The sequence below is a fragment of the Geotrypetes seraphini genome, chromosome 2 (assembly GCF_902459505.1).
Source record: "Geotrypetes seraphini chromosome 2, aGeoSer1.1, whole genome shotgun sequence".
NCBI lineage: Eukaryota > Metazoa > Chordata > Amphibia > Gymnophiona > Dermophiidae > Geotrypetes > Geotrypetes seraphini.
Window position 1 is genome coordinate 167,974,089 of NC_047085.1, and position 14,759 is coordinate 167,988,847.

Consider the following 14,759-nt stretch of genomic DNA (forward strand, 5'->3'; position numbering starts at 1 on the left):
GCATCCATTGGCTCGGGCACTGACAGGAAAATAAAGCAGCTCAGACCTGCCACCAGCCCCAATTTCTTATAGCCCAAAAAAAGCCTGGTAGTCTAGTCCCCCCCCCCCCCCCCCATGAGGAAGATCGGCAGGAGGGATTCCCACTCCCTCCTAACATAAGGTGACCATTTATTTTTTTAATCAAAACGGGGGACATCTATTAATTGTCAGTCGCACCCCCAATCCTGCCCTAGCCCTACCCCCAATCCTGCCCTAGCCCCGCCCCAATTTATTCCATTCATTTTTCATGTACACATAATATCTTATTAATTCATAATGGTAACCATAAAATAAAAAAAAAAACCACACACAGAATCTCATAGAGAGTGAGAACCAGAAGGCCTTGAACATGCGCAGATGCTCAAGGCCCAAGAAAGAGGCAGGAACTTCTTTCGCCGGCACCGGCACATCCTGTGGGCTGCGTGCCGGTGCCAGATGGGGGGTAAGGCTGAATGCTGTTCGGGCGGAGGGTGCCAATTCAAGTGGGGGGGGGGAGCATGCCAGTTCTCGGAGGGTGCTCAAAAATCGAGTCAACGCTCGGTTTGCGAGACATGATTTGAGAGAATGTTTTGCTCGTCTTGCAAACCACTCGCAAACCGCATTACTTGCAAACCGAGGTTTGACTGTATAGTGCAAAATATAGACAGCAGATATAAATTCTCAAAACTGACACATTTTGATCACCTTTGCTGTCTGGTGATTTCACGAGTCTCTGGTTGCATTTCCTTCTGACTGTGCATTCTTTCTTTCATTTCTTTCTTGCTATCTGCACTCAGACCCAACAATTATCCCTTTATATTCCCTCCCTCCTTCCTTCATATGTCCTTAGTGCCCCCAGTGCCTCCTTCCTATGTTCTTAGTGCCCCTCCCTTGCCAAAGCCAGCCTGCCTGCCTGCCTCCCCCTCACTGCCTTCCAGCCTTTGTCCCACCCCCTCCCCCGAAGCCAGCCAGACTCACTCCCTGCCGCGGCGAATATGAGAAAGCTGAACTGCAGGACTTCTGCCTGTCTGTCTGCCTCCCTCCTTCCGAAGCCTGTCTCCCTCCCTCCCTCTGAAGCCTACCTGATTCTTCTGCTCCCCCCCCTACCCTGGTCCGCCACCGCCACCCACTGCTACTTCCTGCCCTTGCCACAACAACCACAGGAAAGGCATGTCCAGGTGCTGGCCCAGAAGCCTTCTCCCCGACGTCAATTCTGACTTCATGCTGCAGCTGTCCCGCCTTTGCGGGAACAGGAAGTTACTGCAGAAGGAAGGCTTCCGGTGAAGCTGATGGCAGCAGGCACATCTCGTTGATACTGCCAGCCGACCTGAAAATTTACAGACAAGTAACACTCGATTCTGGGGTGGGCCTAGGCTGGAGACTGTGAGAGAGTCTGTGCCACAGGATCCTGCTGGGAGGGGGAGAGAGAGAGAGAAGCACCTGGAGGGAGGAAGGGAGATCGAGAAAAAGTTGTGGAGGGCTGGAGGGAGGGAGAAGCACCCGCAGGGGATAGGAGGGAGAGAGAGCAGTAAAAGGGTCCAGAGGATGGGAAGGGAACTAAAAAGTGATTTCTAGGGGGGGCAGGGTAGGGGTTGGGGTTGGGGTGGTGTAGGGTAGGGAGAGGAGTGGGGGTGTGCAATGAGAGCAATGCCAGGATAGTGAGGGCATGGTCACATGTCCTCTTTTTTTGACTTAATAAATATGGCAACCCTAGATAAAGGGCACCAAAATCCCAGTTCAGCATCTCTCCTTTTCCATTCCCTCCCCTCTCTGGACAGGGAAGGAGATATACTGGATCGTGATTCAGGATTTTTGTGCCCTTTATCCCCAGCATTAGAGGGAGAACATTTGAAATATAGGGGGAGCTACTGAATCATGGGGAATGGGGTGGCATCAATGCATAAGTTGGCTCTGGGTGCCTGTCCCTTGCGCTGGCCCTGGGAGATTTGGGAGCAGTTGAAAGGAATGAGAAAGTGAGGGTAAAACAGGTGCGAGGACAGTCTATGAAACAAGAAGCCCTCTCAGCACAGACAACATTTTTCACCTGTACTACCTTCTAGAACATGATGTTTTGCAGGCTACAAATCCCATCTTGAAAGCAAAACAGCTTTATTGAAAACATGTCGGAGTATTAAATAGTAACCGGCCAGCAGCTTTGCTTCAGCAGAATGGGCTGGGAAAGAGAGCGGTTTGGCCAATCCGAAGGTCAAGACAGCAGACCAATCAGGAAGCAAATTACATCTCGACAACCAGTGCTGTGCAGGTGGCAGAAGAGTGCTGGCACGTGGTGATGCCTGGTCGCCGCAGTGTGTGGCTCTGCTGCCGCAAGACTGGAGCGTGGGATATCCAGACTCTTGCGTCTGAGCTCAGTCTGGTCTAGTGCAAGGACATTTAATTAATGGGAGAGGGCCTGGCCCATTACCTGATGTGAAGCTAGTAGGTGGAGGTTGTCACAATTTTGTTCACCCACAACAGCCTATTAGAAACCAAGGAGGTATAGAGGAGAGAATGGCATAGTGGTCAGAGCCACAGCTTCAGCATCCTGAGGTGCTAATCCCTGTAACCCTGGGCAAACCACTTAAGCCTCCACTGCCCCATGGGACAAATAGGAAAAAATGCTTGAAGTACCTCTATGTAAACCACTTTGAGTAGCATACAAGTCCTAATTCCTTTCATTGACAGGAGACTGCCTCAATTAGACTGTCTTGAGTGTATCAAGATGGCAGCAACATGAGAAGATGTCTTTAGCTTTGTCATGTTAATTAAACCCCCTTGGTCTGGTTTTCCAGCTGCCTCTAGGTATTCCAAGCCTCATTCTAGTTAGGGTTACTAGATTTTTATCTAAAAAAAGAGGTCACTTGGCCCCGCCCTGATCTATCCCCCCTCTCCGTCACATCCCTATATGCCCCCAACCTCACCCTGTACTGCCCACACAAACCTCAACATCTTCCCTGAGCTCGGGGCTGCGTCTGGAGGGTCGGCGAGCATGTGCGGATGCAATGCGATAACATCACATGCATGCATGTGTTGTCATTGAGTCACATCCACGCATGCTTGGAGGCTCCCCCAGATGCAACCCGGAACTCAAGGCTTTCTAAAACTCGGACAAACTTCTGAGTTTTGAAAATCCATCTGGGCACCCAGACAGTCCTCAAAAAAAAAAAGAGGGCATGTCTAGGTTTTCCTGGACATCTGGTAACCCTAATTTTAGTGCAATGTGTCTAGAACTTCTGAACGCTAGGTAGGCTATGTATCTGAACCTGCAAGTTGCTTGCAGAATGATATCACTCATCTTTCAACTCTGCCTCCTTCCCAGAAGACTTGCTCCTGCCCCTCAGTTTTTTTTCTACAAGTAAGTTGCTCATCTCCAGATTAAAAAGGCAATGTGGGCTGTGGTAAGCAGCTTCTGATCGCGTTGAAGGCACACTCCACCAGAGGGGTGGCTATTTCATGGGCAGAGACTTGGGCGGTTTCCCCTGTGGAGATTTGTAGAGCAGCGACATAGACTATTCTTCATACCTTTACCAGGTTCTACAGAACAGCCAGGAAGGACACCCACTTTTGGGTGCTCAGTATTAAAAGCAGGTTCAGTACTCCTGCCCTAGACTCAGGAAACTGCTTTGGTACATCCTCATTGGCCAGTAGGAAAAAGGAGGAATTGATGCCTCTGTATAAGACTCTGGTGAGACCTCATTTAGAATATTGTATACAATTCTGGAGACCGCATCTTCAAAAAGTTATAAGAAAGAGAGTCAGTCCAGAGGAAAGCTACTAAAATGGTGCTTGGGCTTCGTAATAAGGTGTTTGGGGACAGACTTAAAGATCTCAGTATGTATACTTTAAAGGAAAGGCAGGAGAGGGTAGATATGATAAAGGCATTTAAATACCTATGTGGCATAAATGCGCATGAGTTGAGTCTCTTTCAATTGAAAGGACGCACTGGAATGAGAATTAAAAGGGCTGCTGCAGTGATCCACCGGAGCTCCTCCTTAAAAGGGGTTGGGCCAACGGAGCTCAATTAAAAAGGCTTGGGCAGGCAAGCAGGAGGCAGGAAAGGAGGAGAGAACAGGAGAGGGGAAGAAGGAGCAAGAGAAGGCAGGAGAGAGCAAGGGGCATCGGCGAGAGGTAGCCTCTGCCCACCCCTGTCATCCACCCGAGCTCCTCCTTAAAAGGGGAGGGGCCAACAGAGTTCAATTAAATAGGGCCTTAAGAAGGGCCAAGCAAAGAAGAACACTAAGGAAGGACACCTACACAGGCAAGTACCACAAGGGCAAACGACAAAAAACTCAACAGTGTCTGCAGTGTAACAACAGCAAGCAAGAAACAAAAAAGAAACTGCAGAATGATATGTACAAGATGCAGGCTATATTTATTTTACCCAATGTTAAATGCGGTAACTAATACAATCTTTTTACAAACCAAAAGACCCAACACGGTCCGTGTTTCGGAAAACACGCCTTCTTCAGGGATCCATGGTACGTAAGGTAAACAACAAACCACAATTAAAATGGATAAAGAACAATCGCCTGTATGTGCAATGGATTGACGATACAGCGCAAAATAGATATCCAAACAAAAAGCTTGGGTATCTATTGTTCGCTGTAAAAAGGTGGTATTAGATACCACATTTAACACTGCGTAAAATAAGTACCCCAAGGGCAACAGGACAGACAAGCAGTAGATAAACAAACACAGTAGTAGCAGAGGGCAATCACAGCAGACACAGAGGACACACACAAGCAACAGGGATAGCAGGTTTAAAATCAAGAAAAGGACTTCACAGTAACACCGAGGACACTACACAGATTCCTACACAAGGAGAAGCCACTTCAGACAACAGACCGGCAAGCGGACAGCAATGGATGCATCAGACAGAAGCAGGATGTTGAGCTACCCAGTTTTCTGCATTGTTTGTCATATGTATGACTACCTCCCCTCTGGGAGGCAGTCTTATGTATGCACTCAATGCGAGGAACTGGAGGGCCTGAAGAAGCAAGTCATACTCCGGGAGGGCAGAATACTGGAACTAGAAGCACTTCGAGCAGTTGAGGAGGAGGACAGAGAGGAAGAAAACTTCATGACAGAGGAAACCATTGAGGAAGAAGTCAGGGAATTAGAGAAGTTCATCGAACAGGCATACAGGGAGGCCATGGAAAATCACCAACAACAGTGGAGCTGCCAAGATACACCTACAGTTTGCAAGGACCAAGATAAACCTACAGTGAGTGAGGACCACCTGGAGGACAACCACAAAGAAGATGAGTCCGGTGCAAGCCAATGGCAGGATGAGGGAAGATGGAAGTGCGCAGAGGACACAGATATATGGCTGGAGAGATGGTCATACACTAGGGACTCGGACCTGTGGCTAGAGAGGCAAGAGAGGACAGCAATCAGGGGGGACTCCATCATCAGACAAGTCGACAGCCACATAGTGGGAGGAAGACAGGATTGGCTGCTGACCTGCCTATAGGGAGCCAAGGTAGAAGATATAGTGAGCCGCATCGACAGGATCATCGACAGCGTGGAAGAGGAAGATATAGCGGTGGTGATCCACAAGGGGACAAACGTGAGCAACAGGAACTATAGCAGGGAAGGACTGAAGGACCAGTTCCGGATGTTAGGAAGGAAGCTGAAGACCAGAACGCAGAGGGTAGCATTCTCGGAGATCCTGCTGGTGCCCAGGGCCGACGAGAAGAGGCAGACGGAGCTGCAAGCAGTCAACGCATGGATGAGGTGCTGGTGTGAGGAAGAAGGATTCCACTTCGTGCGCAACTGGATGACGTTCATGAAGAAGGACACAGTACTACTTGAAAGGGTCCAGAGAGGAGCAACTAAAATGGTTAAGGGGCTGAAGGAATTGCCGTACAATGAGAGATTACAGAAATTAAGAGAAGATTGAGAGGGGACATGATCGAAACATTTAATATAATGAATGGAATAGACTTAGATAAAGACAGGTTGTTCACCCTCTCCAAGGTAAAGAGAAAGAGAGGGCACTCTCTAAAGTTAAAAGGGGATAGATTCCGTACAAACGTAAGGAAGTTATTCTTCACCTAGAGAGTGGTAGAAACTGGAACGCTCTTCCGGAGGCTGTTATAGGGGAAAACACCCTCCAGGGATTCAATACAAAGTTGGACAAGTTCCTGCTGAACCAGAACATATGCAGGTAAGGCTAGTCTCAGTTAGGGCACTGGTCTTTGACCTAAGGGCCGCCGCGTGAGCGGACTGCTGGGCATGATGGACCACTGGTCTGACCCAGAAGCAGCAATTCTTATGTTCTTATTTTTAATGGGCAGTTTCTGGTAGGTGAGGAGCTGCTCAAATGTCTTGCCTGCTTCTCGGTGGGAGGAGCAGTTCTACTGACTCTCTCCATAAGTACTTGGAAGAAGGTTAAAATTACTTTTATTTCTAATTTCTCTGATTGCTGTGGCCAAAATAGGCAGAGCTGGTAAAAGGCATTTAACAAAACAATAGAGTACTTAGGCTTAACCACCCTCTGAATTGGGATCAGAAGGAAGTACTTTTAACAGGATTTCACGTTAGTTTTTTAAAGTTTCACAAACTTTAGTTTTCTTGGTAAACATGCTGAAATTATTTCTTGAAACAAGGTACAATAGTTTTTAAAGTCTAGCATCTAATATCTAACAGCCTGTAACCTGTAAGATTAATAGATTTTTTGGAATATGGTAGGTGTGTGTGGATGTATAAATGTGATTTATTTGGACACTCTCTGGGATGGTTTTTTTGGGTGGGGCTGTATCTTTTGTAATGGAGTTCCTTTCAAAATGTGTTTTATATTGTAAATCACTTTGATTTACTGTTTTACTGTAACATTTGCAGTACATTTCCCCCTCCGAATCCGCGGTTTCAGCATCCGCGGATTCGGTTATTTGTGATTTTTAAACAAAAAAAAACATTTTAATTTTTTAGGCTATTTTAAGCCCTGTAAGCCTCCCCCCTCCTTAAGCCTTACCTAGTGGTCTAGCGGGTTTTCAGGGCAGGAGCAATCTTCCCACGCTCCTGCCCCGTGCAGATCGCTCATAGGAAATGGCTGACTTGAGCTCCCATAGTCTCTCGAGACTATGACAGGAGCTCAAAGCAGCCATTTTCTATGAGCGATCTGCCCGGAGCAGGAGTGTGGGAAGATCTCTCCTGCCCCGAAAACCCGATAGATCACCAGGTAAGATTTAAAGGGGGCTTGCAGGCAGTGTTCCCGCTAAGCTGCGCTGGCGTGCGCTGGCGCACAAAATATTACATCGCAGCGCACAAGTTTCTCGTCACAGCGCACACACGCGTCGCAAAGGTAAGGGGAGGCTGGGGGAGGAATCGGACGTCGGGGTGGGGGTTTGGTTTCCGACCCTGGCGGTGGAGACATCTAACCTCGGCCTGCCCCGGAACTCTTACTGCAACAGTGACTTCCTGTTCCTGCCTAGACGGGCAGCTGCTGCAGTAAGAGTTCCGGGGCAGGCCGAGGTTAGACGTCTCCACTGATGGATACAGCGCCGCCGCTATAACATTTAAAATAATAGCGATCGGGGGGGGGGGGGAAGGTGCGGGGAAGTCCGGAGCTGCAGGGCCGGCGTTAGAGGGAGTAAGAGTTGATGGTGCTGCAGGGTCCCGCGGGGGGAGGGAGGAAGAAAAAAGAGGAACCGAAGCATGGCAATTTTGGGGGAGCAGGTGTGGGGAAGTCCCGCGATGACTCGTCTGCTGGATCTGCTCTGGAAGAAGTAAGTTACGTCGGAGGGGGTGGACCCGGCAGACACAATCATTGCGGGACTTTGCCGCAACTCCCTGTGTCTGCCGGGCCCACCCCCTCCAACGTAACTTACTTCTTCCAGAGCAGAGCCAGCAGACGAGTCATCGTGGGCCCTTCCAGCATGCAGCTGCTGAGTCCGCTCTAGAGCAAGTACGTCAGAGTGGGGTGGATTGGCAGCAGGCAGCTACAATCATCGCGGGACCTTGCTGCATGAAGGGAGAGAAAGGAGCAGGACTGCTGGAATGGAAGAGTGGTGGAGGGAAAGAAAGGGGGGCAGGGTGGTATGGAAGGGTGGTGCTGATGGAATTGATGTACAGAGAAAGGAGAGAGACATAAGGGGGAAGGATATTGGAGGGAAAGAAAGGGGGAAGATGCTGATTGAAGAGGGGTGGATGGAGGGAGAAAGGGCAGACATTGGATGGTAGTGGGGAACCTATGCTGGATGGAAGTGCAGATGGGAGAGATAAGGGAGCAAATGCCAGAAGGAAATGGGAGGAGAGAAAGAGGGGAGCAGATGCTGGATGGTAAGTGGACAGAGAGAGGAGAAGGTACTAGATGGAAGGGTTGGAGAAAGAGGGTATATGATGGAAGGAGGGGATAAATAAAAGGAGGACACATGATGGGGAGAAAAGGATTGAGTTAGGGAAACACTGGAGGGGTGAGGGAAAGAGGTGGCAAGCTTTAGGTAGACAGTAAAAAAGAACATTGATGAGAGAGTAGTAAGAACATAATCTAGACAGATGCAGAAAATAAATTGAAAAGGGAAATGAGGGAAAAAAGGGAAAGGGATTGCAGAGGAGAGGTGTGGGAGAGGGAAGGAGAGGAGAGAGATGCCAGACCAATGGGGGTGAAAGGAGAGATGGAAGGGGGAGGCATACAGTTTCTGGAAGGGGCATAGAAGGAGAGAAGATGCCATATAGGGGAAAAGAGACGGCAGACAGTGGATGGAAGGAAGAGAGTTACAAGAAGATGAGGAAAGCAGAAACCACAGAAGACAAAGGTAGAAAAAAATTTCTATTTATTTATTGCTTTAGGAGACATGTGTCACTGTTTCTGTGAAGCATTGTATGCAGAGTCCAGCTTCTTGCTGGTTCAATTTAACCTTTGTCTATGGGAGGGGTTAGTTTGTGATTACATATTCCATACTAGGCGAAGGTGTGTTCTGTGTGTTCGAAAGACATAGTTTTCTGTTAGGATTGACGGTGTAGGATTGATCTGTGTTGGTCTGGCTTGTTTAGTTTTACAATGGGTGTATTGATGTACTGTTCACTGCAATATGTAAGATGCTGCCTTTTCCTAGGTGACGTGTGACGTGTGGCTTGTTACTAAAAATCATGTTTTTCGTACAGATGGGGGGGGGGGTGCCAAAAAATGATGGGCCCCGGGTGTTACATATGCTAGGTACACCACTGCATTATGTAAAGATACCAGAAAGCTGGAGAAGCAAAAACTTTAAGTAAATTGTTATTCTTCTAAGTTTTGAGTATTTAACCCTCCCACAATCTCATGGGCACTCATTTCAAGTTTCAAGTTTATTGAGATTTTGATTTAAACGCAATATCAAATATTTTCAATGTGTATAACAAAAATAAATTTTGGGAAATAAATAAAACCATTTGAACAATAAACATACAAACATATCCATAGATGATTAAAAATACATAAGGAGTACAAGGATAAACTACATTTGTTTACAAATGCGTCCTCCGTGCCTGCTCATAAATTTGTGGAATATGTAACTTGTCGCTCATGCATATTTTTTTTTGCACACACCTCATCAATCCTTAGAGGGAACATTGCTTGCAGGGCTTAAAATAGCCAGGGGGAAGCAGGGTTAGGGGCAGAACCGGCCCAAATATTATTCACGGTTTTTTAATATTCGCGGACCGGCTCTGCCCCTAACCCCCGTAGGATACGGAGGGAGAAGTGTATATCAAATAAATGTAACCTGGAACAAGGCACTTCTGTTCACTGGAGATTAAATCAAATGACTATTCACTCCTGTGAAATTATTTGGAAGTTTTAATGCAGAGGGAGATTCTGGAGTATCAGAAATTTATAGATAATTTCAGTTAAAGACAGGAACTTCAACTCACAAATTGTAGTTATGGTTTCCTCATTTTGCAGTTTCTGATTTCAATGTCCTTTGCAGATCTGATTGATGCAGAACACTGGAAGGCATTTTGCTGTGGAGCAGCAGAGACAGAAAAAGTACTTGCTTAAAAAGTACAGGGAGGCCAGAGGTTGGTTTTATCCAAACAAAACAGAAGAAAATAATTAAGCGAAAGAAAGAAAATTCAAAATAAAAATTGGGACTGGTATCCAAAAACAACAATAATTTATTGTTTTTGTAGCACTACCAGGTGCATGCAGCATTATACATGGTAACCCAACATAGACTGAGCAAAGTATGTCAAAATATTACTAGTATAAAAACAAATATTGTATTATTTAACCTGAATTATAGGAGCCTGATATGAAAGCCTCTGCCTTGAGGTCATACTTATTGGCATTAGTTGGTGTTAATTGGCACTAATTAGCAGTTATATGCATTGTAGGAGTATATACTGCCCATACCTGTATGTATGCATAAGGCCTGCAATAGCCTGAGGCCTAGGAACCAAACTCTGACTGCAACATAACCATCATGTCATGGCTAAGTCAAGACTTCGTTTGTGCATTGCTCAGTCTGACATTCCTAGTAACATCTGTTTCTCTCTGGTGTGAAACTTAGAGAGGAAGATTTAATTACATGGAATGAGGTAACCAGCTCTGATAAGGAGGACATCTGCAAGGCTAGAGGCCTCATTATTTTATTTTTTTGCAGAACAGCCATCCTGGACTTTACTGATAACATCCACCAGCCAGTTCAGTGATCCTAATTAGCCAAGGGACAGATAAAGAAAATGTTTGAGCAACTGATTTTAAAAACTAAACTAAACCTTTATATACCTAAGGTGACCATATGTCCCGTTTTGAACAGGACCGTCCCTTTTTCAGATCCCCTGTCCCGTTGTCCCCATTCACAGCTTCAGTACGCTGAAATGTCCCGTTTTCAGAGAGGGCGTCTCGAAGCTGTGAGTGGGGACAACGGGACAGGGGATCGCAGCCTGGATTCGGCAGCGGCAGTATCATCGCTTGGGCCCACTGACCCTCCTATCTCTCCCCCCATGCAAACCCTGCCGACCCTCCCATCGAGATGACCGAGCAACAAACCTCCCTCCAGCAGCGTTGGCAGCCGCAGCACACTAAACAGGCTGCTTCGCAGCTTTCTCCTGTCGGTGAGTCCCTCTGCTGCGTCACTGATGCAGGTACCAATTTATTTGTGCACAAATTAGCTGCTACTAGTACAGATGCTTATGTGCATGTATCTAGCTTTTTTTGTTACACGTTAGTATATATTTTTTGCATACAGCGTATTTGCATAATATTTCCTTACTTCATTGAGTACAGATGTTTTGTTTCATGTATGTGTTAGGAAACATAGAAACATACTACTGTTACTACTATTAATTATTTCTATAGCACTACCAGACGCACGCAGCGCTGCACAGAGTCACAAAAAAATAAGAAAACAGTCCCTTTTCGAAAGAGCTTACAATCTAAACAGGCAAGACAGACAAATAGGATGTCATGGATACAGTTAAGGGGAACGGTTAATCAGCAGGCTGGGTTGGAGGGCAGAGGAGTAGGGCTAAGGTTTGAAAGCTATATCAAAAAGGTGGGTTTTCAGTCTGGGAAGGGAAGGGGCTTGATGGACAAACTCGGATAATTTATTCCAGGCATAGGGGGCAGCTAGATGAAAGGAACAAAGTCTGGAATTGGCAGTGGAGGAGAAGGGTAATGCTAAGAGTGACTTTTCTGAGGAACATGATGACAGATAAAGGCCAAATGGCCCATCTAGTCTGCCCATCTACAGTAACCATTATCTCTTTCTCTCTCCGAGAGATCCCACGTGCCTATCCCAGGTCTTTTTGAATTCAGACACAGTCTCTGCCTCCACCACCTCTTCTGGGAGACTGTTCCATGCATCTACCACCCTTTCTGTAAAATAGTATTTCCTTAGATTACTCTGGAGCCTATCACCTCTTAACTTCATCCTATGCCCTCTTATTGCAGTTTCCTTTCAAATGAAAGACTCGACTCATGCGCATTTACAATACGTAGGTATTTAAACGTCTATCATATCTCCCCTCTCCTGACTTTCCTCCAAAATACTGAGTTTTAGCACACAACTTTTAATTATGCATAACTTTTCTGCTTTGGCCTCTTAAAGGGGTGACAACCCCATAAAAATGTGACAGCATAACATGCATATCCTACTTATACAACTGGTTTTGGCAATACACTGTAGCATACAAAAAAAGCACAGTTTATAGCAAGTGAACAACTATGTATTTTCTCTGATCTATTTTGTATTACTATTAATTTCATGGTGTCCCTTCATCTTAGTATTGCTGGAAAGTGTATAAAAATGTATTCTATTGACCTATTGTCTTATTAGAATGGGTTCACAGAACATATTTTTTACATTTTCTAGTAGTACTAAGATGAGATAATAATCCACACAATTAATAGGTAGTACATTCAAAATAGATTGATGAATGTAGTTGTTTACTTAATAATTAAGCTGTGGACTTTGTTGTCAAAAAGATATAAGCAAGGCAGTTAGAATGGTTGAGTTTTAAAAAGATTTAGACAAATTACTGGAGAAAAAGTTCATAAGCCATTATTAGTTATGCAAACTTGGGAAAGTCACTGCTAATCTCTGTGCATGAGTAATAAAGAATGGATTTACTCCTTGGGGTATTGTCCACTGTCAGAGACTGGATGCTGGGCTCGATAGACCTTTGGTCTGATCAATGTGGCATCGCCCATATTCTTATGTTATACCGTTTATTTTTCTAGTATGTTAAGAATGCCATATGAGAAACTGGCAACATCAGTGGGAAAGAGACTTTTATGGCAGATAAAAAAGGAAAATGAGAGATTTTTAGTGAAGAGGACCCCTGCCAAAAGTTTACATCAACAGCAAAATCAATTTTTGAAAAAAAAAAAAATTACTCGCAGAATAAACAGAGAAAGAAAGCATCAGTGTTCTGCTTATAGCAGTAATTAAACAGCGGTCTCAATCTATGTATGGGCCTATTGTTTCTGCCTCTGGGAAAGCATCTAGGGCAGTTACGTGCCATCTCAGGGGTCGGATTCTATTACCTCTAACCTACTACGTTTATTATATTTTTAAACAATACCAGCTTTGGATTTTCAGTGTTCCTTACTGCTCCTCACTCACTTGCAGTGGAATTGTTGAGGAAATTCTGAGATTTCTGGACAGTATTGACATGATTACAGAATTATTATAAATTAATAAATTGTGTTAAACTGCATGGTTGGCCAAGTGACTGACAACAAAGCAGCAAAGGTAAGAAACCTTTTATTCTACTGTCAGGTTACATAGCATTTGTTGTTTTTGAAGGCTGTCTTGCCTTTGGCTCAAGAACATTTTACCTTCAGGAGTGGGCTTTCTGGAAACTGCCCATCCACAGTCCCAGTAAAATTTTCTGTGGGAGTATTCCTGAGGGGTGGACTTAGGTTGAGGCAACAATATTTGTAGTTTTGTCTGGAAAAAGTAGCTGCAGAAAAAGCAGGTGCAACTGTTTGTAGGTATTTTTTTCTGGCAATAAGAATGAAACTACCCCTATAATTTTGCTCTGTTTAGTGATACAAACCCCACTGATAATAAATACCCACAATATTCACACCAATGCAAACAGTGGTCAAGGCCAAAGGAAAAAAAAGCCCTCTGCTGTTCCAGATTAGCATATGTGAAGCCCAATTTTACATAGGGCATCTCGATTAGAAAATAGACATTTAGGTCCATCCTTGCAAAATCAGAATAATATTTTATAAACGCCTCATTGAATACAGAGCAGTTTATAAAGTAAATATAGTACCATGGAAAATACATATGCATATGGAAGTTATTTTAGAAACAAACCATATAGAAAACCAGAGTGGTAATGTTTACATTGTCACATCCAAGACAGTGCACCAGGTAGGTAGGAAGCTGATCGGCATACAGCAGATGGAGGAGCAAAGTAGGAACCTCAGCTGAATACAGAGAGGACTTCAACAGGCACTTTAATTAGACAATAATCCCATCATAAAACTGGCACCCTTCAGGGATTCAAGATAAGGTTGAATAAGTTCCTACAAGAACAGAACATACGCAAGTAAGGCTAGACTCAAATAGGGCACTGGTCTTTGACCTAAGGGCTGCCGCGTGAGCGGACTACTGGGCATGATGGACTACTGGTCTGACCCAGCAGCGGCAAATGTTATGTTCTTATGTTCGATCATTAGGGTCACCTATGAGTTGATCCTGAGAGGCATGCCATTTGCCAAGTTCTCCCCTTGGAGCCACCAACGCAGGCTGCACTTTGCCTCTGCTGTCCAGGAGAGCTGCATCTGCAGGGAATGATTCTGTGGAGACCTTCTGAACAAAAGGGAGTGCTGGAGAGGGTGCATATTCACTCTTGCCCAGGACACCACTTCCAAGGAGGCCACCATTGAGCCCAGTATCTGCAGATACTGCAGGCCGTGGGGCTCAGAGGGGCCATTATCATGAGGCTCTGTGTCCTGCATGGCACAGGAAGAAAAACACAACCCTGCAATGTTGAAGCAGACTCCCTGATACTCCAAGCATTGGGTCAGCTGAAGATGACTCTCTTGGAAGTTGACTATCCAGCCCAGGTTCTGTAAGAGGCCCAAAACTTGCTGAATCATGTGTTCACAGTCGACCAGAGAGGAGGCTCTGATCAGCCAACTATCCAGGTAAGAATGTCGCTGGACACTCATTCGGTGAAGGTGAACCACTACAACCACCATCACCTTGGTAAAGGTGTGGGAAGCTGTGGCCAAACTGGAAGTGACACTGAAGCACATGAAATCTCAGATATTTCCTGTGAGCTGGAAAGATGGGGAT